Raw genomic sequence first — 26,582 nt, forward strand, 5'->3', positions numbered from 1 at the left:
TCTGGTTTTAAGATTGAAGTACTTACCTCCTTGCTGGTTGTTAGATTCAGCTTTTAGGGGCTGCCTGCCTTCCTTGCTGGCAATGATGGATCAAGTCCTTTGCACACTCCAGTCTCCTGAAAGCCACTCTTGCCTCAACTTTCTTGTTTCACTTTGTCACATCTCTGACTGACTCCAGCTGGAGAAATGTCTTAGCTTTTAAGGACTCAAATGATTAGATTGGGCCGCATAAATAATCCAAAATAATTCCCCTGTTTTAAGGTAGTAACAATTACACTGACAAAATCCCCTTTGCTATGTAATGTATTCACAGGTTCCGGGATTTTAGGCTTGAATGTGTTGGGAGGTAGGGGCATTGTTGGGGGTATCATAGACTCAAGCAACACATGGGGAAGGTTGTGAAAGGGGTTGGGGACAGAGGCAAGGCCCAGTCCTAGAGTGTCACCTGGAATAAGCCAAGGGACCACTGGGAGGACACCACAGTGATGGGAGGGAGTGAAAGAGAGGAACAGGAGGCACTGGTCCTCTGTGTGGGTGAGAGATGCAGATTTAAACTAGAATCTCAGCTGGAGGCAGAGATAATGGAGGACAATATTGCCTTCTTAAATTTACATGGGCAGATGTTGCTGAGAAAGTCAGTGGGGGATGGAGTAGGGTTGATCCCTGGAGCACTCAACTTCTTTGAGGAGCATGTGGATGTCTGTCTAGACCCTGGCCTGTGGGGCACACAGGCCAGCAGCAGAAGACAAAGCAGAACTTAGAGAATCCTGGAGGAAGTGACCTGCTGAATCCAAAGTACAGCTTTCTAGCCATCTGTCTGCTTTGTTGGCAGTTCTATGACAGCTCTTTGAGCCCTTTGACTCTTCCTGTCAATGGCAGTAGCCTGATAGTAGGGCTTCTGAGAAGTTCTCACACTCACTGGCATACATCCCAACTTCCCTGCTTTCCACTTTCTGATAAAGGAAACTCTGGCACAGCCTGACATTGGAGGTGAGATGTCCAGTTCAGACACGTGTTATATGGGGCTCTTCATGGGCACCATCTCCTATTCACACAGCCCCCTCTTTACCACAGCCACTGCCAGGGCAGCCAGCTTCACTCAGGTGTCACGGAATGTCCCTTTGCTTCTCTGCCTTAGGATCATGTGACACCACAGTAAAGCTGGTGCAGAAAGTAACTGTCATCATACACACCTTAGGAGTGAGTGAAAAGTTAATATTCCACAAAAGAGTCTTTGACCAGTGGAATATGGGAGCTTGTGATAAGTCTCCCCACTTCTTTCTCTGAAGGGGATGTTTCTGAAGTATTTCTATACCAGCTCCTCACAGGGCCCGAGTGAAATGGATTCTCACAGGAGTGACCAGCTCGATGACACACCTTCCTACTGGCTCTTATCCCTCCTCAGCTTTATGCTCTCTGCTCTCTGGCTACTGTGCCCTGGAATCACTTCCCAGAATAGATTACTAGCCTACAAGCTTTGTCTCCGGTTCAGCTAAGACTTGTGCCAACTATATTAACAAGCAGGGCTGAGGAAAATCTTTGTCAGAATAAAAAAAATTCAGTGAGTCAAAGCTCAGTCTCTTTTCATAATGCCTACCCATGAATCATAGGCCACAGCTGGGAGAAAACCGTCTCCAGCATCTCCTACCTCTGGTTCTTGGGGAGATACATGACTGTAAATCCCTTTTAACTGCAGGCCAAGTTGAAGATGGCTTGTTTGTGTAAACAAAAGAGGCAGAAAAACATAGAGGTGGCATTGTGCTAGTTTATATGGATATCGTGAGGAAGCAAAATAGAAAGCCTATGATACATCAATTAGTCAAATGAATTGATTGCTATATTTTAGGCCTGTCCTTTGGAAGGAATTGGGAGGGGACAGAAGAATAGAGGTAGTGTCCTCATAAATCTTTTATCTAAAAAAATATATTGTAGAAGCTTAGGTATTGAAAAAATCTTAGGGATGCTTGCAAGGCCAGACACTATAAAGTTGGAATGAAAACAAACACCCTAGAAAAGAGAAATACTTGGCTGTGAGTAAAATACATATTTTAAATGTGCTGGTTCCTCTTTTTTTCCTATCTGTGAGACCTTGTTTCTAGTTCCTTAATGTATTTAAACCATAATTTTCTTGTCTGAGATTTGGGGATACTGATAATTTTGCTCTGATGCTATGTTGTAAGAATCAAATTATATAATGTATGTAAGCCAAAATTAACATAAAACAAACATGTACCAGGACTTCCCTAGACAATATAGAATACAAAGATAAGGGTGACAAGGTCCTGGCCTTTGAGGAACTCCCAAGACATGAAGACAGAGACATGTATATGTGTGAATATACAGAAGGCAATGCCATTAATAGAGGGAAGGAAAATCTGAGGCATCTGGAAAAGAAGCAATCAATTTTTCTAGGTGTGGGAAGTGAGAAGTTCACATCTATGCTAGAAGTTTAGTAGGTTTGTTAATACATAGAAAGAATTGAAATATGGCGGGGGGAGCCAAGGGCTTTCCAAGGAGACAGATGAGCAGATCTGAAGGCATCTGTGTGCAAGTTAGAATGAAGAAATAGTAAGTTTGTTTTGGGACTTATTAAATGGAAAGTTCCCCCTGAGCCTCCCCAGTGTTAGTATTCAGTAAGTAGTTGGAATTAGGACTCGGAGACCAGGTGATGGGATGGAACCGGACATAAGGATTTGGAAGTAATTTGCATGTCTGTAATCATTGCCACGAGAGTGGGGAACTGCTCAGAGAAGACGAGTGTATTGAGTGAAGCAATAATTGGCTCAAGAACAGAAGCCTGTGCAACACCAATAGTCAGTGGGTGAGGAAAGGAAGCTGGAACAAGATGTTAAACTGGAAATTTTCACTGAGACAAGAAAAAATAGTTATAAAACTACAAATTGAGGTATCCAACCACTAGACAGAAATTTAAAAGTAGGTATCAGAGAACATTTTGCTAGCTCTCATGTCAATGAAGAGAATAAAGAAAAAAATCTATAGAGATTGATGAGAGAATTTATGATGGGGACTTCTCTGAGAAAAGTCTATTCTGAGATTCCTATTATTTCTCACTCAGGTGTGTTAGGAAGAATGTCAAAGGAAGTCATTTGGAGAGCGTGGTATGCAAATCTTGTATTTGGAATCTAGGAGACAATTGCCTCGCAGCCAGCACCTGCCTTAGGAATCATGACATGGGGCACCTGGCTGGTTCAGTCAGCTAAGCATCAGAGTTCGGCTCAGGTCATGATCTCATGGTCCATGGGTTCAAGCCCTGTTTCGGGCTCTATGTTGACAGCTAGCTCAGAGCCTGGAGCCTGTCTTCGGATTCTGTGTCTTCCTCTCTCTCTGACCCTCCCCTGCTTATGCTGTCTTTCTCTGTCTCTCAAAAATAAATAAAACATTAAAAAAAAAAGAGAGAGCGAGAGAGAGGAATCAGCTGAACTGGCCTGTGGTAGCAGCATAGTGAGAAATAATTGCATTTTCTTCTAATGGTGTGTCCAAGGTGCATGATCTTTGGGATGCCATATGGTGTCATTTAAAAAGTTATTTCTACCAAGAGACCTATGTCAGAGATTTCTAGTTGGGGGCTTTGGCAGGCGGGCCTCTAAAACACCCACTAATTTGCTCATGAGAGAGAGTCAGCTTTACATTCCTGTCAAGTCTGGAGACAACAGAACCTTCTTAAGAGAGTACCAGAGAGGGTGGAGACTTCACATTCCACTTCCCTCCTTTCATTCTATTCCCAATTAAACTGTGGTAAGTTTTAAAATAGCAATTAGGGGGAGGTGACAAAGAAAGAGAGAAAAAGTGAACTTCACCTTCTTTCTTGGAAACAATCTGCTTTTAATCTTGTGCTATTTGGGGTGTGTGTGTGGGGGTGGGGAAGGGACTATTATAGCTTTGAATGAAGATCGAAATGCCAATTAACATATTTAACTAGGAATTTCTAAGTTCCAAGTTGAGACTCTATGACCTAAATTATTCTTTGGTTTTATTTATTTCCCAAGAGTGACTACCCATATGGAACACCTGGGTGACTCAGTTGGTTAAGCGTCTGAATTTGGCTCAGATCATGATATCACAGCTTATGAGTTCAAGCCCTGCATTGGGCTCTGTGCTGACAGCTTGGAGCCTGGAGCCTGCTTCAGGTTCTGTGTTCTCCTTCTCTCTCTGCTCCCCTCCCCCACTCCCACTCACACTCTGTCTCTCTATCTCTCAAAAATGAATAAACATTAAAATGTTCTTTTTAAAAGAGTTATTACCCTTCTTCTTTTCTTCCTTCCTTCCTTCTTTCCTTCTTTCCTTCCTTCCTTCCTTCCTTCCTTCCTTCCTTCCTTCCTTCCTTCCTTCCTCCCTTCCTTCTTTCCTTCTCCTTTCACCCCAATCCCAATTAAAGGGCATAAATAAATAGCAAAATACCAAATAAGTCTGCAGTTTGGCTAAATCCCACATGTTGTGTTTTTTTTTTTTTCAAGGCTTGATTTGAAGAGACTTCACACAAAGAAAGAGAATAAAAAGCCAGAGAAGTCAATAAGATTAGAGTTGTAGAAACCAGGGGGAAAATAAGTTATCCAAATAGGACTGATGCAGGAGATAGTTGTTTTCATCCTAACAATGAGGACAATCTGGAAAAACTGTAAAATTATACTTTTTTTTAATCCATCTGAGATCTGAGTATTTAAAGAATCCTAAATGAACTAAATTCAGGCAGAGATGAGCTCTTTCTAAGAGGGAAGAGTCTCATAGATGCTTTAATTACTGGATTTCTGGAGACATAGTGACTAAGGAATTAAGCCCCCCATAAAAAGATAATGAGAAGCCAGATTCTTGTTTTTAATAGTTTATTGTCAAATTGATTTCCATAATACACCCAGTGCTTCTCCCCACAAGTGCCCCCCACCAAGACCATCACCCTCTTCCTTCCCTCCCCCTCCCCCTTCAGTCCATGGTTCATTTTCAGTATTCAATAGTCTTTCATGATTTGTGTCCCTCTCTCTCCCCAGCTCTCTTTCCCCCTTCCTCTCCCTATGGTCCTCTGTTAGGTTTCTTTTGTTAGACCTATGAGTGCAAACATATGGTATCTGTCCTTCTCTGCCTGACTTATTTCACTTAGCATGACTCCCTCGAGGTCCATCCACTTTGCTATAAATGGCCAGATTTCATTCTTTCTCATTGCCATGTAATACTCCATTGTATATATATACCACATCTTCTTGATCTATTCATCAGGTGATGGATATTTAGGCTCTTTCCATGATTTGGTTATTGTAGAAAGTGCCGCTATGAACACTGGGGTACATGTGCTCCTATGCATCAGCACTTCTGTATCCTTTGGGTAAATCCCTAGCAGTGCTATTCTTGGGTCATAGGGGAGTTCTATCAATAGTTTTTTGAGGAACCTCCACACTGTTTTCTAGAGCAGCTGCAACAGTTTACATTCCCATCAACAGTGTAGGAGAGTGCCCATTTCTCCACATCCTCACCAGCATCTACATCCTCTTGATTTGTTCATTTTAGCGACTCTGACCGGTGTGAAGTGACATCTCAGTCTGGTTTTGATTTGTATTTCCTTTATGAGGAGTGATGCTGAGCATCCTTTCATGTGCCTGTAGGCCATCTGGATGTCCTTTTTGGAGAAGTGTCTACTCAGACCTTCTGCCCATTTCTTCACTGGATTATTCATTTTTCGTGTATGGAGTTTAGTGAGCTCCTTGTATATTTTGGATACTAGTTCTTTATCTGATATGTCATTTGCCACTATCTTTTCCCATTCTGTCAGTTGCCTGTTAGTTTTTTTTTTAATTGTTTCCTATGCCTTGCAGAAAGAGAAGCCAGATTTTTAATGAATGTCTCATGATTGCATATGATAGGCCAGAATTTTGAGGAGTCCTAGTCATGGAATGATTCTGCATACACCCACCAACTCTTTTCCATGGACCTACACCACACCACCATAGCACACCAGGGCAGTGTGCTGGAAGCTGGGGGGCAAGACAGAAGACTCTGAGAGAGATTTACCCTTGGCACAAGGGGTCTTTTCTAATTGTAAGGCAGGGACCAGTAGAGCATAAGTAGAGGATGTGACACAAATGTCTTTAAGGTTCATGGGACTTTTACCAAGTACAGGAAAACCTTGGTTTGAGCATAACTCATTCTGGAAACATGCTTGTCATCCAAAGCTCTTATATATCAAAGTGACTTTTCCCATATGAAATAATGGAAACTCAGATGATTCTTTCCACAACCTGGAAATATTTGTATAAAAGTGATTATAATACTGTAATATAATACAAAATAATAAAGAAAATACAAAATATGAAGAAGAATTAACAAATTAACCTGCACTTACCTTTGAAAACATTCATGGCTGGTGTGAAGAAGACAATGAGAGGAGGGATATTGTGTAGGAAGACTTTCACTATCACTAATGGAATCATTGCTCATCTACTGGCTCAATGGAATATTTTTTCTGCATGGGGGCCATTGTGTATGCTCACACAGATGTCGGCTACAGGACAGTATTAATAAACTCTTCTCATAGACTGTATTTAATGTAACTGACAATAAGGCAACAGAGGAAAGGGTGTATATCTGCAGGCAGCCTGACCGAGAATGAAGCAAAGCATTCTTAAACTTACTCTTGTATGGAGAAGCAAAGTACTGTCTATAGGTCTTTTAAAGTGACAAAAATACACTAGTATCAGTCGTGGGCACCTTCAGTGTTCTGAAAAATCACTGATTTCTGCCAAACACCACGGCCTGACACAAGGCATCTGAGCATGGGGGACAATCACCCACAATCCTGCAGTAAGAGAGAGAGAATCATTTGATCATGTGATGTTCAACATCATGTACTACTCATATTGCAAGGCATAGCTCATTTATCCAGTTAAAATTTATTAGAAATATTTGCTCATCTTGCAGAACACTCACAGAATACTCAGAATCCAAGGTTTTAGTGTACAGTTTATTGGCTCAATAAAGGCCAGGGACAGGCCTGTGGAATAGATAGTTCTTCCAAGGCACAGAGGGCCAGCATCAGAACTGGAAAGCAAAGAAAACTCTTCAATGACCCCAAAATCTGACATCCAGGTAATAAGGGAGTGAGATATACCACAATTTGAAGAAATAGTACTTGGAGAAATCTTTAGATCTCCACCAGTATATAGATTCCAAAAATCCTACTACTACCTTCACAATATTTGAAACAATTGGTAAGGTGAGTGTAAGTAAAGTTGTAAAAAAGCCCAGACCCAGCTTAGTGCATCACCTTGATTCTATCCACAAACTAGCACTGGAAGAGGCATAGCTTTTTCTGGGAATAAATATTACTTACTTTAGTATCTATTGCTCTTTTATTCATGATGTTCTGTATACAATAAAAATTATAAAACATGAGAAAAGGCAAGAAAATGTGAGCTATTATATAAGAGTAAACTGGAGATCCACAGATAGTCCAGGGCTTTAAATTAATCATTATAAACACATTAAATATTTTAACAGAAAGATGAAAGGTATAAAAAAGAACTACATGGAAATATTGGAAATGAGAAGTTTATATTGGAAGTAAAGAATTTATTCAATGGCCCCATTAGCAATCTGGATACAGCAGGAAGAAGTATCTGTGAAGTGGAATAATGGTAAATACAATCATCCAAATTAAAAATCTCAGAGAAAAAGACAATAGAAAAATTAAGCCAAGTGTCTGAGATTTGTGAAATAATACCAAAAGGTCAAGAACATATGTAATCAGAGACTCAGAAGGAAAGGAGGGAGAGAATAAGGTGGAAGAAATATTTGAGTAGATAATGGCCCAGAAGTTTTCAAAGTTGATGAAAGACATCAACTCACAGTTCTTAAAAGCTCAGTAAATCCCACGAAGGAAAAACACAAAGAAAATAACATGTAAATACATCTTAATCAACCTGATAAATACTAAATATAAAAATGAAATCTTGGGCACCTGAGTGACTCAGTCAGTCCAACTCTTGATTTTGGTTCAGGTCATGATCGCACAGTTTGTGAGTTCGAGCCCTGAGTCCAGCTCTGCCTGGGATTTTCTCTCACCCTCTCTCTCTACCTCTCTCCTACACATGCACACTGTCTTTAAAAATAATAAACATTAATCCTTAAAAGCAGCTAGATAAAAACAAAAAAGACACATGGGATGTGTAACAATAAGAATAATGACTGACTTCTCATCAGAAATAATGAAGGGAGAAGACAACGCATACAATATTTTTAAAGTGCTGAAAGAAGAAAAGTAAGATAAAACAAAAACTGTCAACCTCAAATTCTGTATACAGTAAGACTATCTGTTTCTTTTCCAGGCAGATAAGAGCAGAAATAATTCCTCTTCAGACCTAAACTACAAAAATTAGAAAGGATATTCTCATACCAGATAGAAGTCTTGTTTTCTAGGAACAAATGCAGAACACCACAAATGGTGAAACTGTGAGTACATATAAAAGATCTTTATATTTTCTTTAAACTTTTCCAATGGACCATTGGCTGTCAACACAAACATTTAACACTATAGGCTGAAAGTGAAGAATTGACCAGTTGCCTGGTGCATGCTGTGGGACCAGGGCCAAGAATCCAGTTTTGGGGAGTATGGTCTAGTAGCCCCAGGGCCAGTGAGGCAGTTTGTGTGGTTAGAAGTGGTGTGGCTATGGTCAAGGAGAGAACCTGATATTGGTTAAATGCAGGGGGATTGAGCAACTAAAACAAGTATTTTGAGAATAGTGGAAGTGAGTTTCTGACTGTTAAAGAAAGGAGATACAAATACAGAAAGAGGGTAGGTCAGAATAAGTCCTCTGATACTGGGTTATAGGATTGAAAATGCTGGGGTGAGCTCATGGTTTTATATCTATCTATCTATCTATCTATCTATCCATCTATCATGAGTCTATCTACTGATAAACATATAGGTACTGAAATGGAAACAAGTGCAGATGTTTGTGGGTATATATATAAATATATTTCTTAGTTTTGCCCATTGAGAGGACCTAGAATCAATGATGTTGAACAGGAACAAAAAACACACCTAGATTTTGCTTTCTAAATACCATTATACACTAAAAGAAGCCAGAACTTCTCAAAGAAATCATTGATTCTTGGACCAGGTCAGGGAGAGTTCAAAGTAAGTATATAACATTTCATGCATCAGAAAGCAAGAAAGTGCACAGAGAACGTTGGAAGAGATAACAGAAGCATATAAGAGCCTGCTTGTGTGAACTCCTGCTAGCCACGTCTGGCAATTTGAACATCAAAGTAAATAGTGATGGTAACAAGTTATGATCCATTGAATAAAATAAGAATTCATGTTTCCATATTAATATAAATGAATGAATTAACAGAAGAGAAGAGAAAGCTCTATCTCATGATAGGATGCTCACTCATAAATGTAGAAGTAGTATAGGCATTAGAAAAATAACCATTTCAGTGCTAACATAATATTAAATTATTCAAGCAAGAAACATCAATAGACATTAAAACTAGTGGGTTAAAGTTTGAATAAGAACAAGATATTTATGTACTGTTAAAGCACCTTCCCACAAATTACTTATTAATTAATAAGTACAAAATACTTAGTAATTTACAGTGGAGTCACTTGGCGGACTCCATTTTAATCTAGAGATAGAAATTAACATCACCAGTAATAGGACAAATGGACATTACATGTTTCCTGATATGTTTCATTTAGAAGAACACAACATCACTTCTGTGACATTCCTGCAAAAAATGCATAAGCTGAATATAATTATGAGGAAATGTTGAACAGATCCAAACTGAAGGTTGTTCTACAAATTAAGCCATACATAGCAATGAGTTTTAGTCTTAAAGAATCAGCCAAATGGATTTCCTTCTCCCATCCCACCTCAATATATAAATGGGAAGCTTTCAACGGGGCAAGGAGGAAAGAGGAGCAGTTAGCCAGAGTAGGCAAGGCTCCTATTATCCTCATGCATATTGGACATTCATTAGTGAACTTGTTTATGGTTAGTGATCTCCTGCTTTAAGACAAAACATTTATGAAGGTGAAACCTCATGTTCTCACCTTAGCATGCATTTCTTTAGTCAGATAATTAAATTGCTTTCTTATGAACATGTTGAAGAATCACAAACTGAGAGCATGTTTTTAGGTCTATGTATTTATTTTGAAAGGGAGTGAGTGGGAGAAGGGACAGAGAAAGCTGAGATAGAATCCCAAGCAAGGTCTGAGATGTCAGTGCAGAGCCCAATGAGGGGCTCCATATCACAAACTTAGATCACTCCCTCAGTCAAAATTAAGGGATACTTAACTGACTTGAGCCACCCAGGTACCCCTTTCCTTTTTAATTAAACATTTTGGGGGGGTGGCTACTTGGAGCACATGACATTTAGGAGAAAAAATACCTAATCGGAAAGTGGGGAGACTTTGGGTAGCTGAAGTGCAGATAGAGAGTGCTCCCTGTAATAGTGAGAAGCATGAAGGGAAAAGTTGAAGGTTGTGAGTAGAGAAAGATCAGCTGAAAATTTTGTTTTCTTGCAATTTTTGTGTGTGTGTGTGTGTGTGTGGAGTCAACTATCTGTCTTCATGCTGTGGAAAGTCACCCAAATGGGCATTGTCCTATGGGAAGAAGGTAATTGCCAATGACTTGAACAGAACTAATGGCCGGCCAAGATAATTTCCAAGGGAATAAATGGTGAGGTTGCAGTAGTCACCCATCTGATCAGAGAACTAGAGGAAATCATTCTCATGGGGGTGGGTGGGAGGTTTGTTGCCCTGTCAGATACAGATGGTTGGAAAAGTCATCGGCGCCTAGAGAAATTGAACAAAAGTCACAGATTCTGGTTCTACTGCCTCGAAAATCCATCTCTTCGTGCTGCCTGAGCACCTTGAGGCCAGGTCCTGAAAGGAATACTGCCTCAGAATGGGATCAGGGGCACTCAAATCTCAGATAAGTAAACAGCAAAACAAACCAAAACCTTGTTCTTGAGCAGCACTGGTGGTATAGTGGTGAGCATAGCTGCCTTCCAGAACCTTGTTCTATGGTCACTTAATAATGCTTCCTGTAAGTAGCCAAGAAGGAAGATGAGATTGTTTTCATCAAACAAAGCCTGGCAGAGAGAGAAAAAAAAAAAAAGGTTTAGAATGCTTTGCTGTGTCCATCTAGCTTTAAATCCTAATGTCTTCTTGAATTCCCAGAGACATGATGTATATGAGGACAGCTGCTCACAGATTCATTTTCTTGTACAGCGAGACCCCAAAGGGCAGAATACAGGTGTGTAGTTTTGGGTTGTGTTCTAATTCAACTGACTAAATGACAGTGTCATAAATGTCCTAGTGCCGAAGATTCCTGCCTGAGTGCCGAGGGCTGGGGAATACAGTTAAGCCTCATGTGGGGGTTAAGTAGGGTGAACAGCAGATCCCAGTTTGCCTGGCGCTCTCCTGGCTTTAAACCCCATGCCTCAGTCCCAGGCAAAGGTGTCTGGCCCCCCACCCAGCGGGTCCCCCTCAGTGATTTGTAAAGCTTTTCTCAAACCCTAAAATCCTTTTATTCCCATGCTTGTGTATGTAAGTCCAGGGCTGCCTTTGTGAACTGTGGGCTTGGTATAACAGAAACAATAATTGTGTCACTAGCTTGGTCAAGAGGGCAGACTGTGGACTAAGAACGGGTGGTTTTACCAATAAACAACTGTGTGACCTTGGGAAAAATCGCTCCTCTAAGTCTTTGCTATTTCCCAGGGTGAAGGAACTCATATGGAGGTTTTCTAACATTCTTTCCAACTCTACCATCCCATGGCTTTTTTTCTATGAATTTAAGTGGTCTCATGTGAGTCTTAAGAAGATGTCCTTGCATACCAATTCTGTGCTTATCTGTGTGTATGTGGAGGGGGAGTGGGTGTAGGAAGGGTGGGGTGGGGAAGGAAAGGAGGTAGAATGAAAAATAGGTTGTAGAAAGGACAACAGCAACAACAACATAAAATTAGGCTAGAGAAATTCTGAGCTTTTATTCCAAGGAGGTCAGAGGGCACATTATAAATCTATTCACTGACCACTACAGAAATCCTTTTAGGTGCGTAACAAGCGAGATCTCTCCTTTCCCCACCCTAGGCCCAGAGAGGAAAAGAAATTTGTTCATGATTGTGCATTAAATTTGTGGCTAAGGTAAGCAGTAGAGGTTATGTCTCCTAGACTATGCTGTTTTCTTGCCAGACTGTGCTGCTTATGAAGGGCCCCTAATTAGAGCCACCCCTCATTTCTCCTTTCTTTTTGAACCAAGGAGGGGAGCATTGTGTCTGATAAAAAGCAAACAGGGAATAGTTTTCAGGCTCGGGCTTTTCTCCCAACTCATTGTCCAACCCTTGGCATTGTTGACTCTTTCAGATACGGGTTAAATCAGCAAGGGGAAGTCAATGCTACCCCTTAAAAATTAATTGTTCAAGTACTAGGTCATTTCAGAGTAATGCACCGTGAAATTATGTTATTCTCCAGAAGAATTTCCATAAAGTTTAACATGCCATGACACATTCTTTTTCCATTGGAGTTCGTTTTTTAAAAAAGTACATAAATAGAGCCTTTGGAGTTCAGGGATGTGCATAAGCCTTGCTGCAGACAAAGCAGGACATGGGAGGTAAGACTTTCATACCGGCAGATGCTGCCACATCGCTGCTGTAGGAGACCCCATTACCATACCGTGCCCCCTAAAAGCACAGCCTGGCTGGTATCTGCGGAGGCAAGCGAGGAAGAAGTCATTAGTCTTGGTGCTTTTTTACTGTTATTCACACTGGGATAATGAGATTATTGGAATATTTTTTTTCCTAATGAGAATGAGACAGAATACCTTGGTCTCTAAATGATTTAGTCACAGGGGGAACACATTACTCTTCCCTTGATTGCTGTCAAATGCTGGAAAATTGGAATATTATACTGATATTTATCGTGATGGGCAATATTTTTCCTGCCTTCTCAGTGTCAAATGAGATGGGAAAAATATTTGTCTGAAATGCAGGCTCCTTTACAAGGTTTACAAAAAGGGAGACAGATGAAAATGCAGGATAAGGAACCGGGGGTGGAGGTTAGAAGGAGGATAATTGGAAGATTTTTTTTGCTATTTCTTCTTCTTCTTTCCCCACCAGTAGAGCTATCCCCTTGTTTTAATTTCCTACCGTCTTCCCTTCCAGTAAGCTCACCAGTGCTTGGGGCTAATTAGACATTGTTTAGATTCAGAATAGAAGGTTAATTTCAAGGGGAAATGAGTTTGTGCTGGTCTGGAGGTCATTAGTGGCAGCTAGTTAATTTGTGTTGCTTGGGTAGAAATAACATCCCGGGGATGGAGAATTCCTTGCAGAGGGAAGCAACGTTTTCACGCTTACTCTTAAGAACCTTTCACCTGAGACTTGTCAGCCCAGGTTTATGTGGCTGGTACAGACTAATTGGGTGACCTGATGCAATGAGATCCAACCAGGGTCACAGGTGGCTTTGCAGCCGAGCTGGACCAAGAAATCCCGAGTTCTAACTCCTGGTCCACACTTGTTCTCCAAGAAGGTCTGAAACTTTGGAAAAATGAAAATATATTAAGTGCAACACTGCCTGTCATCATCACGTGCTGGCTTTCAGAAGGGAGGTGTGCTCATATTGCTACATTAAAATCAGGAAATTTTAGTGTTCTCAGTGTAACAGGTGGAAGCAGCTCATAGCACAAGCATTGGTCCTGTGATTTACAACTATTTACAACTATTTGTTGGACTCATTCGGAGATCCTGTTATAAATATAGAAATTCAGGCTCACCCAAATGTGATCCTGATTCAATTCTTTCATGGGGTGGCAGGGTGCTATTTATCTGCACTGTAACAGACTCCCAGAAGACCTTGTTGTAGCCCTGGACATAAACTGGGCCTCTTACAGAGAAAGGAGATGTTCTAAAAGCTTAGGATGGGAGAGGGCCAGAAACAAATGCTGAAGACTGTATACAAGTGAATGAGATGCATGATGGTGGATGTATCATGCGGGCAAACGCTATACCTCGAAATGTCCGGATGCAACTCATCTGGTTTTTTTTGTATGACAATTTCTTCTGAGAATAGGATTGTATCTTCTTACCATGAATCCCCAGAAAGGAAAAATTTCTCAGTGACAGGAAAGAGGGCATTCACTTAGCTTAGACGATGCTCAGATTCCAGCGCCTCCATGAAATTTCCCACCCCTGGCCAAGAACCTTTTTTCCTTTGAAACTAATGTACACCTCCAAGTTAGAGTTAGCAATGTCCAACTTGTAGTATTGGTATCTGTGTTTATAACTTAGCCCCAACTGAACTGTATGCAATCTGAGACCAGAAAGAATCTTTTTTTAAAATGAATTTTATTTTATTTTTATTTTTAAAAAAATTTTAAAAATGTTTTATTTATTTTTGAGAAACAGAGAGAGACAGTGCGAGCAGGGGAGGGTCAGAGAGAGAGGGAGATACAGAATCTGAAGCAGGCTCCAGGCTTTGAGCTAGCCATCAGCACAGAGCCCAACGCAGGGCTCGAACCCACGAACTGCAAGATCATGAACTGAGCTGATGCTGGACGCTTAACCGATTGAGCCACCCAGGCGCCCCAGAAAGAATCTGTTTCATTCGTCTTCCAATCTCATCCCTGGGGACTTCTAGAGAGCCTTCCCTAAAACCTATTTGTACTGAATTAATTAAGTGGACAAAAATGTGCCATGCAGAGAGACCACCTAATGAAGTGAATGACCCTCCATCGCACCCTGTTAGATACCCTTCCTGTCTCTTGCTCCTTTGTTTTCTTATTCTGATGTCCTGCCTTCCCCCATCATCTCAAGTTCCCAGATAATGGCTTGTCTTTTTCCTCTTTTATCTTTTTATCTTCTTTCTTCTTCCTTTTCCTCACTCAGCGGCACCAATAGGAACATTACTTAGCACATTACTGGGTCAGTGTTCCCAGTTGCTGCTAAAGACCATGGTGAGGTCTGGGATTCTAGCACCATTTTGCAACTGAATACAAGCAAATCATTTCCTGGGTGGTGAGGGATAGTGTATTCTGGTCACGCTTAGTTAGCTTCAAGTTAGCTAGCATCCCCTCCAGTAAAACCACTTATTTATAACATATCAATGTATTGACAAGGTCGGAGAGCAAGGCTGTCCTGAGGTGACATGCAAGTTCCAAGGCGGTGAGCACTGATTGTTCCAGTGATTGTTCATTTATTGGCGACGACATAATTACTGTCTTTGGGGTCATGCATTCCCCTCCAGGTTGCTACATCGTTGTGACCTTGGGATCAGCCCAGGGCAGAGTGTGGTCACTGAGACTCAAAGTCCCAAAGCAATCAGCCGGAACCTCCCAGAGAAGGCGGTGGGCCCTGTTCCCTGAGGGACGGGGGTGGTGGGTCGAGAAGCTTGGAGGCTGACCCTGCTGTGGAAACTCTCTTGGTTTTCTTGAAGTGGGGCAAGTACCATATGGCTCCAATATGTGGCCCAAGGAACCCCGAAGGGTAATGGGCACAGCAGACGTGTAGGAGTCTGGTCCTGGGTGTCTGTACTCAGAGCTAAGCGTGACAAGAACCACCTATTTCAGGTCCCTGTATTTTGTGAGGAGGGCATTCCACAATCACACAGCTGGAGACGAACCCCTGAACGGTATCGCAGGGATATGTTTGGGAGGACTCATTTGGCTTCTGCATGTCTAGCCACAGAAAATAGGTGCCAGGCTCTGTTCCCAGCAGCATGACTGAGATCACTCTGGACACCTTCGGGGACCCACCACCATCCTCACAATCAGGGAAGATGGGGGTTTCAACAGGAAGATGGATAGGTCTGTGATTTTTCCAGCGGAAGCACGCTTGCAAAGGTCAGCACAAAACCGGAAACCCAGTGGGCACCCGCGGCTGTATGCCCAGCCCCCAGGACCCTGGCCAGAGGCCATCTGTGCCCTGCCGCGGACCTGGGCTGGGGCTTGCCGTGGGCTGACTTTGCATTGTGGCCTTCCCCGGCTGGCAGCTCTCTCTGGGAGAGTGAAGAGCTGATGTAGGGAAATGGCTGAGCTTGGGAGAAACGGGTTTCCACCAAAGTGATTTGCCCAATGTTTTTCTCTATTTTCTTATACATTTTTAAAGCAGATTTATTGCTGGTAAAAGTGCTGGCTGGACAAAGCTGTCTCATGCTGTGTGTTTGCTTTTTCTTCTCTTGAATGTTTTTAAACCTCTCTAGGTGTTTTGTCTGTCTGACACAGACTGGCAGAGAAAGCTAGCGGTCTGAATTCCTGGTTCACTGCTGTAAAGGCTTTGCGGCCTGCTGGCTGCCCCGCCTGGCCAGCTCCAGGCCCGCAGGCCCCATGCAGCGGGGCATGCAGCACCAGATGGAGAGAGGGAAGGCCGACCCAGCGAGAATCCGCTCGAAGAGAAGCAAACTGCCCAGGGAGGGGAAAGATGGTGCCGGACCAGTTGGACAAAGGCCCAGCTCTGAGCAACTCCCCCTATTCGGGGGGTGAATAAAATCACAAATGAGAACACTAGGGGGCCAAGAACCAGCTGGAGACAAAGGGGTGTTAGCTTCGGGTTGGGGGCTGTGAGACAAGGAGGGCTCTGACGAGATGTTCAAAAGTCTGGCCTGCCATGGACAGCTGCCACTGAGCTCCAGGCCTGGATCGTTTGTCACAAGTCCAGCAAGACGACCAGTCTGCCTCAGCCCAGTACCCAGGAAGACTGATGAGACAAGGAAAGGCCTCAGGCCTCCCCCCCCAGCTTTTAGCTTTTCCTGTCCACACCTGGTGATTTAGCATGTATGGCCAAGATCCTTGCCCTTAGGCAACTGACAACAGGAGGAGGAGGAGGAGGAGGAGGAGGAGGAGGAGGGAGCAGAAGGGAGAAGGAGGAGGGAGTAGGAGAAGACTGGGAAGAAGGGAGGACAGGGAAGGGGGAGGGAAAGGAAAGGAAGGACAGGAATAGGAGAGGGAGAAAAAGGGGAGAGAGATGCAGGGGGAACAGAAAGAGGGAGATGAAAAGTGGGAAGAAGAAGAGAAGGGAGGAGGAGGAGGAGCAGGCTTTGAGATTCAGTGAGCTTCAGGGCAGAGCCTTCTTCTCACCATCCCCACCCCTGGGACACTGTCTCTCAGCAAGAGGCTAAAATGATCTTTCTTGAGGGTTTCAGCCTCTCCAAATTTCAGAGGATGGAACAGAAAGGGAAATCAGTAGCAGGAGGAGGGCCTCCATCTTGCTGTTCCTATCCTGTCGTGCATGCCACTTCCTCTGTCCCATTCTTAATTAGAAAATCATCCCTTCTTGTACTCTGACTGAACTTTTCATCCTGGAACATCAGAGAGCCTCTCCCTGCTGCCTATTACGGCAAGACTCTGAAGATTAAAGACTTCCTCCTCGACCCCTGCTCAGAAACAAGAGGGACACGAAATAACATTTAGTTATTTCTTTGCATTAACTGTTGACCATCTCTTGATCTGACTTGAGGCTTCCAAGGCATTTTCCTACTTGGAGAAAGATAGACAGGATTGAATCCTGGTGTGTGAAAGGAGAAGAAAGTTAGGTTCTCTTAAGGATATTAGGCAATACAAACACATACCATTTATGTGTACGTGCACATTCATACACATATATACATACATGTGTGTACTATACATATCCAGATACCTATATGTATAAATATATATACACGTATACATATATATGCTTATATCTATGTTTAAGTGGGACTTATACAATATTTAAAATATTTGTATAATGCTTTATATTTTAAAAAGTATTTCCATATCTCATATCACATTTGATGTGACTCATATAACAACTTTGAAGGATATGTAACAACAGCATCCTTATTTTACGGAGGAAATTAAAAGTTCAGACTGATTGTGCCTGGTGTAGAGTCACACAGCTCCTGAGTGGTCTAACTGGAATTCAAGCCTAATTTTCTTTTTAATGTAAGACTTTATGTCCTTCCCTTTACATGATTCTGTATTTTATACCTAAGGTATAAGAATGCTTATAAAAACGTTCCCTTCATCTTTACCAGGTAATGTGTTTGACATGATTTCATCTAATTTATTTTTTATTTTTAAAAATTTTAAATGTTTATTTATTTTATTTAATTTTTTTTGAGGGAGAGAGACAGAGTATGAGCAGGGGAGGAGCAGAGAGAAAGGAGACACAGAATCTGAAGCAGGCTCCAGGCTCTGAGCTGTGAGCACAGAGCTTGATGCAAGGCTGGAACCCACCAACTGTGAATCATGACCTGAGATCATGACCTGAGCCTAAGCTGGACGCTCAACCGACTTAGCCACTCAGGAACCCCTCTAGTTTAGTTTTTAAAATAGTTATTTAAAATAAACATTAGTATTCTTGGGTCTATTAGCAGTAGAGCCACGATTGGGACCAAGATCTGGATGACTCTAGAGCCATGCTCTGTCTATTGCTCCAGAGAATGGACAAGGTGACATTCTGCACGTCAGTGGGGGCAGAGTTGTCCAAAAAGAAAAAAAGGCACAAATTCCAGTTGGAACTCTGGATCTATTTTCTATTAGGTCTGGGGATTTGAGTGAGATCCTTAGTTACTTTGATCTCAGTTTCCTCAGCTATGATAATGGGATTAACAACATCCATCCTACTGTGTGCTCTCAGGATTAAATGAGATCAGACGGGTCTGTAGTACAGTTACATAGTAGGTACTCAACAGATGATACTTATACAAGCTGCTATCTATATTCTGTGTTTATATTGCTGATTTGGGTGTGATTCCCTAGTCATCAGACCAAATAACCCATACCGATCAAAAAATGTTGTCTCAGTAAGAACAGGACATGAAGCTCCAGAAGGGACCTTTTGATGCTAAAACTAATGCTCTAAGGTAAGAAGAGGAAATCCTTGACAGGAGAAGTTTTGCTCTTCATTCTAACTAACCTATGAAGGCTGTGTCAGCCATGCCCACAACCATCCACTCCTTGCAAGTTTGAGGGGATTGTTCTTTGTCTTTACACTCCTGAAGGAAAAAAAAGAGGAGAGTAGTTTTAAGTTATATATTAGGACAGAGAAAATTCCCATACAAACCCTCCTCCCTTCCTAGTCTAGTACGATCCTCACCTCCATTTTGCCTTTCTGCTCATTGAGAGTCATCACAACCTGTTAATGACGGAGCCAATTCATTCACAGAGTAAGGCCTGCACCCCACTTTCTCTTGGAAGCTTGGAAGCTTGGAAGCTTCAGGTTAGGGGGTGCCTGGGTGGCTCAGTTGGTTAAGCATCTGACTTCAGCTCTGGTCATGATCTCATGGTTCGTGGGTTTGAGCCCCACATTGGGCTCTGCTCTGTGTGAGGTCTGCCTGGGATTCTCTCCCATTCTCCCTCTCTCTCTGCCTGCTCCCCACCCCCAACTTCTGTGCACATGCACCCTCTCTCTCTCTCAAATAGATTAATAAACTTAAAAAAAACCTAAAAAACCCCTTCAGATTAAGGCTTGTCTTTTTGCTACTTTGTAGTGTAAATTAAATTTTGCCCTTTCTGTCTTAAAAAGAAAATAAAATACCCAATCTGACCCCCAACTCTTCCTTTTCTCTGACACATATAGACACTACATTTCTAGGCTCTTAGTATTGGTGTTTTTCTTCTTTTTTTTCTTTTTTGATGCATGTGACGTTTTAATAATTATAACACCAGGGGTGGAAAAATGAAAAAGGAAACAGCATGACAAAATGCTCCTGGGCCATTTTGGAATTAGTGATATTTTTCAGGAATGATCAATTACATTACTTAACTGGAGAGCTCAGATTATAAAGAGAAATATAATTAGTGGCAAATGTGGTGAGATATATCAAGACAGATAGGTGGGCCAAGGAATGGGAGCTCATCAATTTTTCCAGGTTCCATCAGGAGGGCCGTTGTTTTACTGCAAGACTCCATCCAAGTGATTGGAAAGCAAAAGCAAGCACACTCTGAGCTTTGCCAGTGCTCAAAGGAAAAAGCATCAGCTGAAAATCAGCGGGTCTGCATCTGGTCTACCATTGATTACCACACAATTCACTTATCCTGCCCCATGTCTCAGTTTCCTCCTCTGTAGAAGAGGATTAATAATGCCTATCCATCCTGCCTCCCAGGGAGCTGTTGTTGGGCTTAAATAAACCATATGGATGTGGACTTGCTTTGAAAATTAAAAGCCCTATCTACATGCAAAGGAGGATTAGGAATATTATTGCTATTTGAGCTGGATCTTGCCGAATAAGTAGGATTTGACCTCCTGGAAACAGATATGAGGGATATCAATTAAAGGATACAGAACAAGCAAGGCATCGAACATATACATTAGTCTCCTGTAGCATAGAATATTGAAATAGAAGAGGAAAATATTATAACCAAAATGCGGGCTGGAACAAGAACAAGGAGGCTTAAGAGTTGGAAGTTTTATCCCAAAGCAAAAGCAACTGCTGATAAGTTCTAGTGGGGAATTCCATAACCTAGGCAGTTTTGTAGAAAGATGAAACAGAGAGTGTATGTAGGGTAGAGGGCATTTCTCAGGGCGGAGTGATTAGGAGGTGAAAAAAAAAATAGTGAGGTAAGACACATAGAGCTGACTGGAATACCAAGCAAGAGCCTGGGGAGAAGGGAAAGGAGGAATCAGCATACTCCAGGGGTTGGAGTCTGAGTTCCTGGGAGGATGGGTGTGCCATTAACAGAAATCTACAATGCGGATTAAGGGGCACCTTGTGGTGGAGTTGGAGAGCATAATAAATGTGATCCATCCTGCAGAGGTTGATTTTAAGGAGCTGATTAGATCTGCAGTGAAAAGTGTCATTTAAATGATGGAGCTAAAGCCCAGGAGAGGGGTCAAGGCATTTTGAAACCATTAGGAAAGAGGAAGAGCCATTGGAATTGTGAAACTCTAGGAGGAAAATGTGAAGAGTCAAGGGGATGAAGGCAAGAGCTTTAGAAAGTTGACTGGAAGGGCAGGTGGATGTGTAGACTTAACTTGCTCATTGAATTTTCTCCTTTCCTTCCAAAGCCTGTTACCTCTCTGTCAAGGACAGTGAGGGGGAGGGGAGACATTCTTATCTCTTGGGAGGAGGCAAGCGAGGGCCACAGGGGTAGTGAGAATGTTTGCTGGGACTGGCTATCACCAGTGTGGCACCTGAAGAGGGGAAGCAATAGTGGCTCTCTCAGAGTTCACTAACAGCACGGTTGGCCACCCTGGCCTTGGGGAGTCTGAGAGATTACTCTGCAGCTAATTAGGAATCATTCTTAAGGATCAATACCATCATTTTGATTCTCTGTATCTGGAGCCAGAAAATTAGCACTTCTCTGAGAATATGGATGGTCTGTGTGGCTGCTTTGTGGATGGAAGGCTACATTCTACTTTACTGGAATGTTTTTCACACTAGCAATTAGTAGATATGGAAGAGCCATCAGCTTTCAGCTCTTTTCCCTGGAACACAGTCACAGGCTTGACTCTGTCATCAGAGAAAGGAAATGAATTGGACTAACAGATTGTAAACTACAGCCGGACAACTTTCCATTCCATGGCTGAAAACTCCACCCCCAAATCAGAATGCCAAAAATGGTATCTTTGTTTTGGTATTTCCCTGTGCCTGGGTATGACTTTTATGGTTTTGTTTATGTATGTGCATGCATGCAAATGTTTGTTTTTGAGATCTCAGACACACATTTTATAGGAAGAATATTGGCATTTCAGAAGTCATTGATGTTTGGAGTTATTATATCCTGGAGATGTGGGTCATTGCTGAACAACCTGACATGAGCATTATCAGGCTTGCAAACCTGTTTTCAAGTGAGATGTTCTAAAGCAATATTTATAGCAAAGTTATGACCTCGAGGCATCTAAATGTAATCCATTTTTAAATCTCATTTTTTTCCTCTGAATCCTTCAATCTAATTAGGCTCACATCAGTATATTATTATGGAGAGTAATCATTCCTTTCTTCTAATAACATTCATGGATAATTTTATTTCTCATTTCCAGCCTCCTACTCCTGTGGTGTAATTAGTGTCTTTGGCACCTCGTGATGCTCAGAATGAGTTGCAGCTGCTAATTGCTAATTGAAAAATTAGAAACTCAGTTAGAAAAAGGATCTAATTAAAATGAAATTAGATAAAATCCCTTCAAACCAGTTTCTCTCTCTCTCTCTTTCTCTCTCTTTTCTTTGTTTTTCTTTTTACTCCTTCTGTCTTTTTCCACCACAGAACTATTAGCACTTGCAAAACATGTGTGATAACTAGAAGCCAAATACCTTTCCAGAAAGTGCTATCCAATGGCCTTTAAGGGGGAGCTATGGAGAGTTTATAACAATTGAACTTAACTTCGGAACTTGGACTTTCTCCCTATTCACGTTCCACCCATGAGTATGAGTTCCACCTTACAGATAAAATTTACAGGCTCTCATTGGGGTTAGTCCCCTGTAATTTTTTTCTGTATTTGGAAGGATCGTTGCCAGCCTCATGCCTGTGAGTTCCAGGGAGCCACTCACTTCTTGTTGCAAATCTATCCCACCCTCTTCTCTACTGTCTTGTCCACCTAATAAATGATTATCTGGTAAAAGTTCAGCCCTATAGGAGACACAGAGGGATTCAAGCCCCTTCTACCTCCAAAGTATTTATAATCTCCTGAGAAGTCTAAATAGATAGACATAACAACAGAACAAGAGAACATATAATCAAAAGCAAAATAGAGTTTTTCACTATATGTGATAATTAGTTCAACCCTTCAGCTATTTTTAAGCAATTTCTTACTGCAGGCCAGGCTTGGTGCTAGAGCCCCAACATGTAAAATATATACCATATAATTCTTAAGAAGTTCATATCTGCACACCTATAATTCAGTGATTTATAATATCATAGATAAAAGCAATAGTAACAAAAGCACAAGTTGTTGAATTAATGTAGAAATTTGGGTGATGAATTCTGATGGGCCAGACATCAGGGAATCAGGAGTCAAGCATCAGGGAATTTTTTCCATAGAGGAAGTGATATCTCCATAGGATTTTGAAGGATGAGCAGGAGTCCATTAGAGGGACAGGCATTTTAGGCAAATGTGTCATTTAAAAAAAAAAAACAGAAACATAAACAATATAGTGACTTCTGGAACAATGAGTACCTTGGTATTTCTGAAGACTAAATTGGGAGGTGGGTGCATAGCAAGAAATGAGACTGGGAAACTGGTAGGGGTCCAATTACAAAGTAACTTGTGTGCTTTTGAAGTTTAAAGGAAAAATAGATTTGAATATTTGGGAGAAAATTTCTTGGATGGTATAGGAATTAAATGATAATAGGACCTCAATAAAAGTCTTCAGGAGGGGATTTTGTGAAATGAGAGGGACATTCTAGATGAAACAAAAAGATAGGAAAAATTTTGAATATCCAGTTTGACTAAAGCAGAGAGAGAAATTCAGAAATAGGTAGAGAAAAGTAAAGCGAGTTCAGATTATGATTAAAAGTCAGACAGGATGTTTATTTTCAAAAAACAACAATAAATATAGAGACTTTCAACTGCATATTTTCCTATGTAGATATACATCAACTCTCCTTTAGGATGTGGATGCCAAGAGTTGGAAAGCTTAAATAATTTATCCGAGATTACAGCTAATTTGTGACCTGGCAGAATTCCAATTCAAGTGTGTCTGTTTCATAAACCTATTCCCTTCACATTCCACCAGCCTGCCACCTGGGGTCCCACCTCCGTCCACTGTCCACCGCACCACTTTCTGCCCCTACCACATTCTAGAGAAAGCAACTTTTGATCAGTACCGCAGGCAGCTGCCCTTGTCCTGAGTCCCTGTCAGACATAGATTTCTGGGATTTCTTCACTCTCCAGTCCTTGGTTTCAGCAAGAGAGGAAGTCATGACCAATTGATCTGCAAGCTGGCACTTAGGGGAAGCTGTTCCATCTTTTAAAAATTCTCAATCAACAAAAAGCAAAGAGATAAGTGAGCCAGTGGACCAAGGGAGTGCTTCCCTGCATATGCTGTGGATGGAGAGAGCTGGAAACAGCGAATACCAGGAATTCATTCACCAATAGTTTAATGTGTCTGGAGAGCTGCTACATGAGTAATCTATTTTCTGCTTTAGGAATACTGCCAAAGCAACTCCAAAAACAGAGGTATACATCTTCTGTTCCTCATAACTTATTCTGATCCAGAAAGATAATGGAATGGCAACTTAAGATAAGCCGTGCCTTTGAGAAGTCCTTCTTGATAGCTAACATGTTTCTCATGCTGCAATTCAGCTAACTTCCCTCCAGTTTATCACCACCAAACCTGATACTTCAACCTGTATCTTCTAGAATAATTAAAGTGCTCTGGTTTGTTCATGACTCAACAGGCTCAACAGAGTTCAGGTAAATGGGTGGGAAGGATGTTGAGTTATATTAGTGCCTGAGCTTTGGATCACACTACTTGGATTCAAATCCTAAGTCTTCCACCTAACTGTACAGGTTGCTAAATCTCTCCATAGTGTTGATGCTGGCAAAAATAATAATATTTATATGGTTTGGGGACAATCGAATGAGATAGTACATTACGTGTTTAGTCCATGTTTGACACAGGCTGGTTACTGAGACAAGAGACTAGGAAGAAAAAAAAAAGAGTGGAGAAATGTTCTGTTGGCTGGCCACATTTATAGCCCTCAGCTCAGTACCTCATAGAGACTAAGCCTTCTGTGCTTATGGCTCGATTATGGAATGAATGTCTAGATAGCACCAATTCTTTGCCTGATCTGTTGCATGTCACTTTTAGTTATCCAAACTACATTGGCCCTGTGCTCTCTTGGTGGAGTGAGATGTTCTAAGGCATACTGCGATGGGAACTGACGTGCTGACAATCTCCTGTTTGTCACTTTTGGAAGGAGGTTGAACAAGGAAGAAAACGGGATTGTGAATTGGTCAAGAGAACTCACTTGAACTCAATTTTAGGAAGTGACCCCGGGGGCAGCTACCGCTGTGCATCAGTTGCAGGTGCCGGTGCTCCGTTCACTCTCCATCCCTGTGGGTCTCCCGGCTCCTCTCTCAAAAGCTGCCCTGGGGCTCTTCTGTGAAGTTCTTGTGAAGCCCAAAGCTTTCTGCCTCCTCATTTTGGGGGAAGAGTCTGATAACTAACTGGATATGACATAAATAAAAACGATGGGAAACTCAAGTGAAATTACCGCTTCCTGGAAAAGAAAGTTAAAGGAAGATTTCCTGTATGTGCTAATTTACTGAGAGACATGTTTTAAAAACAAGCTTCTACAGCTGTTCAAAGGAGTATTTATGGATTATAAATTATAACACCCTTGAAATTCTGTAGTGATCAGCTCAAGTCTCATGAAATACATTGAGTAACTTGCCTCTCTGCTAAACTACTCCCTGGTATGTCACCTTTTTCCATTTCCTCTTATGCAAAGCATCATTGCACGTCAACACAGAAATAATTTAGACCAATGTACCAGGGGGAGAGGCATTTTTCTCACTTCGACCTAAACTGTCTCTCTTCTCAAATAGGCATCTGGGGAATTTTCCACCTTCTCAGACTCTGTGTTTTAAAGGGGGAACATGAGAAGATGCACATCAAGAAAGACATTTACGTGAGGCACATCCTTATTGAAAGCATGATTCTGTTGGACAGGTCAGTTCTTCTGGGGTTCAGCTAGCTTCCACCTCAACATACCCTGCGAACTATAGCCAAGATGGCAAAGCTATTGCTATTCTGCTTCATAGCAAAGGGATTTTCAAAGAAAGGTGACTTTGAAGGATTCAAGGTGAAAGTCACTGTCAGCTGGCAGCACTGGATGTTTGCAGAGAAGGGATTCACTAGGGGATATAAGAAGGGCTGGGGGCTTTAAGTCCTTGCCACGGCGAAGCTTCCCATTTCAGAGAAGCAGGTCGTCTTGCTAATTATCTGTCATGTCACCCTGGCTCTCCATAGAAACAGATAATTTCCTTCTCTGGGTTTTTCAAATCCATTTAGAGTTGCAAAAAACCCTTTGTGCTCTGTCTTTCAGAGATTCTAGGAACAAGAGTAAAGGTTATGACCACTGGAGCACTTTTCTTCAAGGACTTCTCAATATGTTAATATTTATGCAGGAAGACAAATGTACTAATTCAGTCATCACCATACCTTTAAGTGAATAGACGCTTTTTTTGTTGTTGTTGTTGGTTTTATTTTTTTGTTTTGTTTTGTTTCTAGCAACCTGGAAGAGGAAGGATGAAAATAGCAGTAAGGGCAAATTTCCTCAAAGGGAATAATATAGTATAGTATGATGCCCAGGTAAATGTTGCATATAGGATTTGGACATTCTGGCCCAAGGGTGCCAGATCCAATATTCTAATAATCTAGATTTGATTATGTGCAAATATCTTGAATCATCATATCACATAATGTGACAGTGAGAAGAGAGAAATCATAGTAAAAGGAAATGCAGAGGGATGTCACCAAGGGAGGCTTGACTTCCAGGAGACCGAATAAGACGGGTAACTCATTGAAGTCTAGAGACTACCCCTCAGCTATATTGGTTTGGGTTCACATTAGTCTGTTTCCTAGAGTTCAACAAGGGAACTGATACTCGGCATTGATAATAATATAAGAATGTTCAATACAACTGCACCCATCGTGT

The 26,582-nt window shown here is 41.6% G+C and overlaps 1 long non-coding RNA gene across 1 annotated transcript in view; it reads left to right on the plus strand.

The window, feature by feature from the left end:
- The window catches only part of LOC115286723, a 29,718-nt gene extending 13,216 nt beyond the window's left edge, over window positions 1–16,502 (plus strand). The window contains exons 2-3 of the long non-coding RNA XR_003906236.1: window positions 8,331–8,454; window positions 16,202–16,502. This is a non-coding gene — a long non-coding RNA (uncharacterized LOC115286723). The remainder of the gene's footprint in view (window positions 1–8,330; window positions 8,455–16,201) is intronic.
- The last annotated feature ends 10,080 nt before the right edge of the window (window positions 16,503–26,582 follow it).

The sequence above is a fragment of the Suricata suricatta genome, chromosome 3 (assembly GCF_006229205.1).
Source record: "Suricata suricatta isolate VVHF042 chromosome 3, meerkat_22Aug2017_6uvM2_HiC, whole genome shotgun sequence".
Lineage (NCBI taxonomy): Eukaryota > Metazoa > Chordata > Mammalia > Carnivora > Herpestidae > Suricata > Suricata suricatta.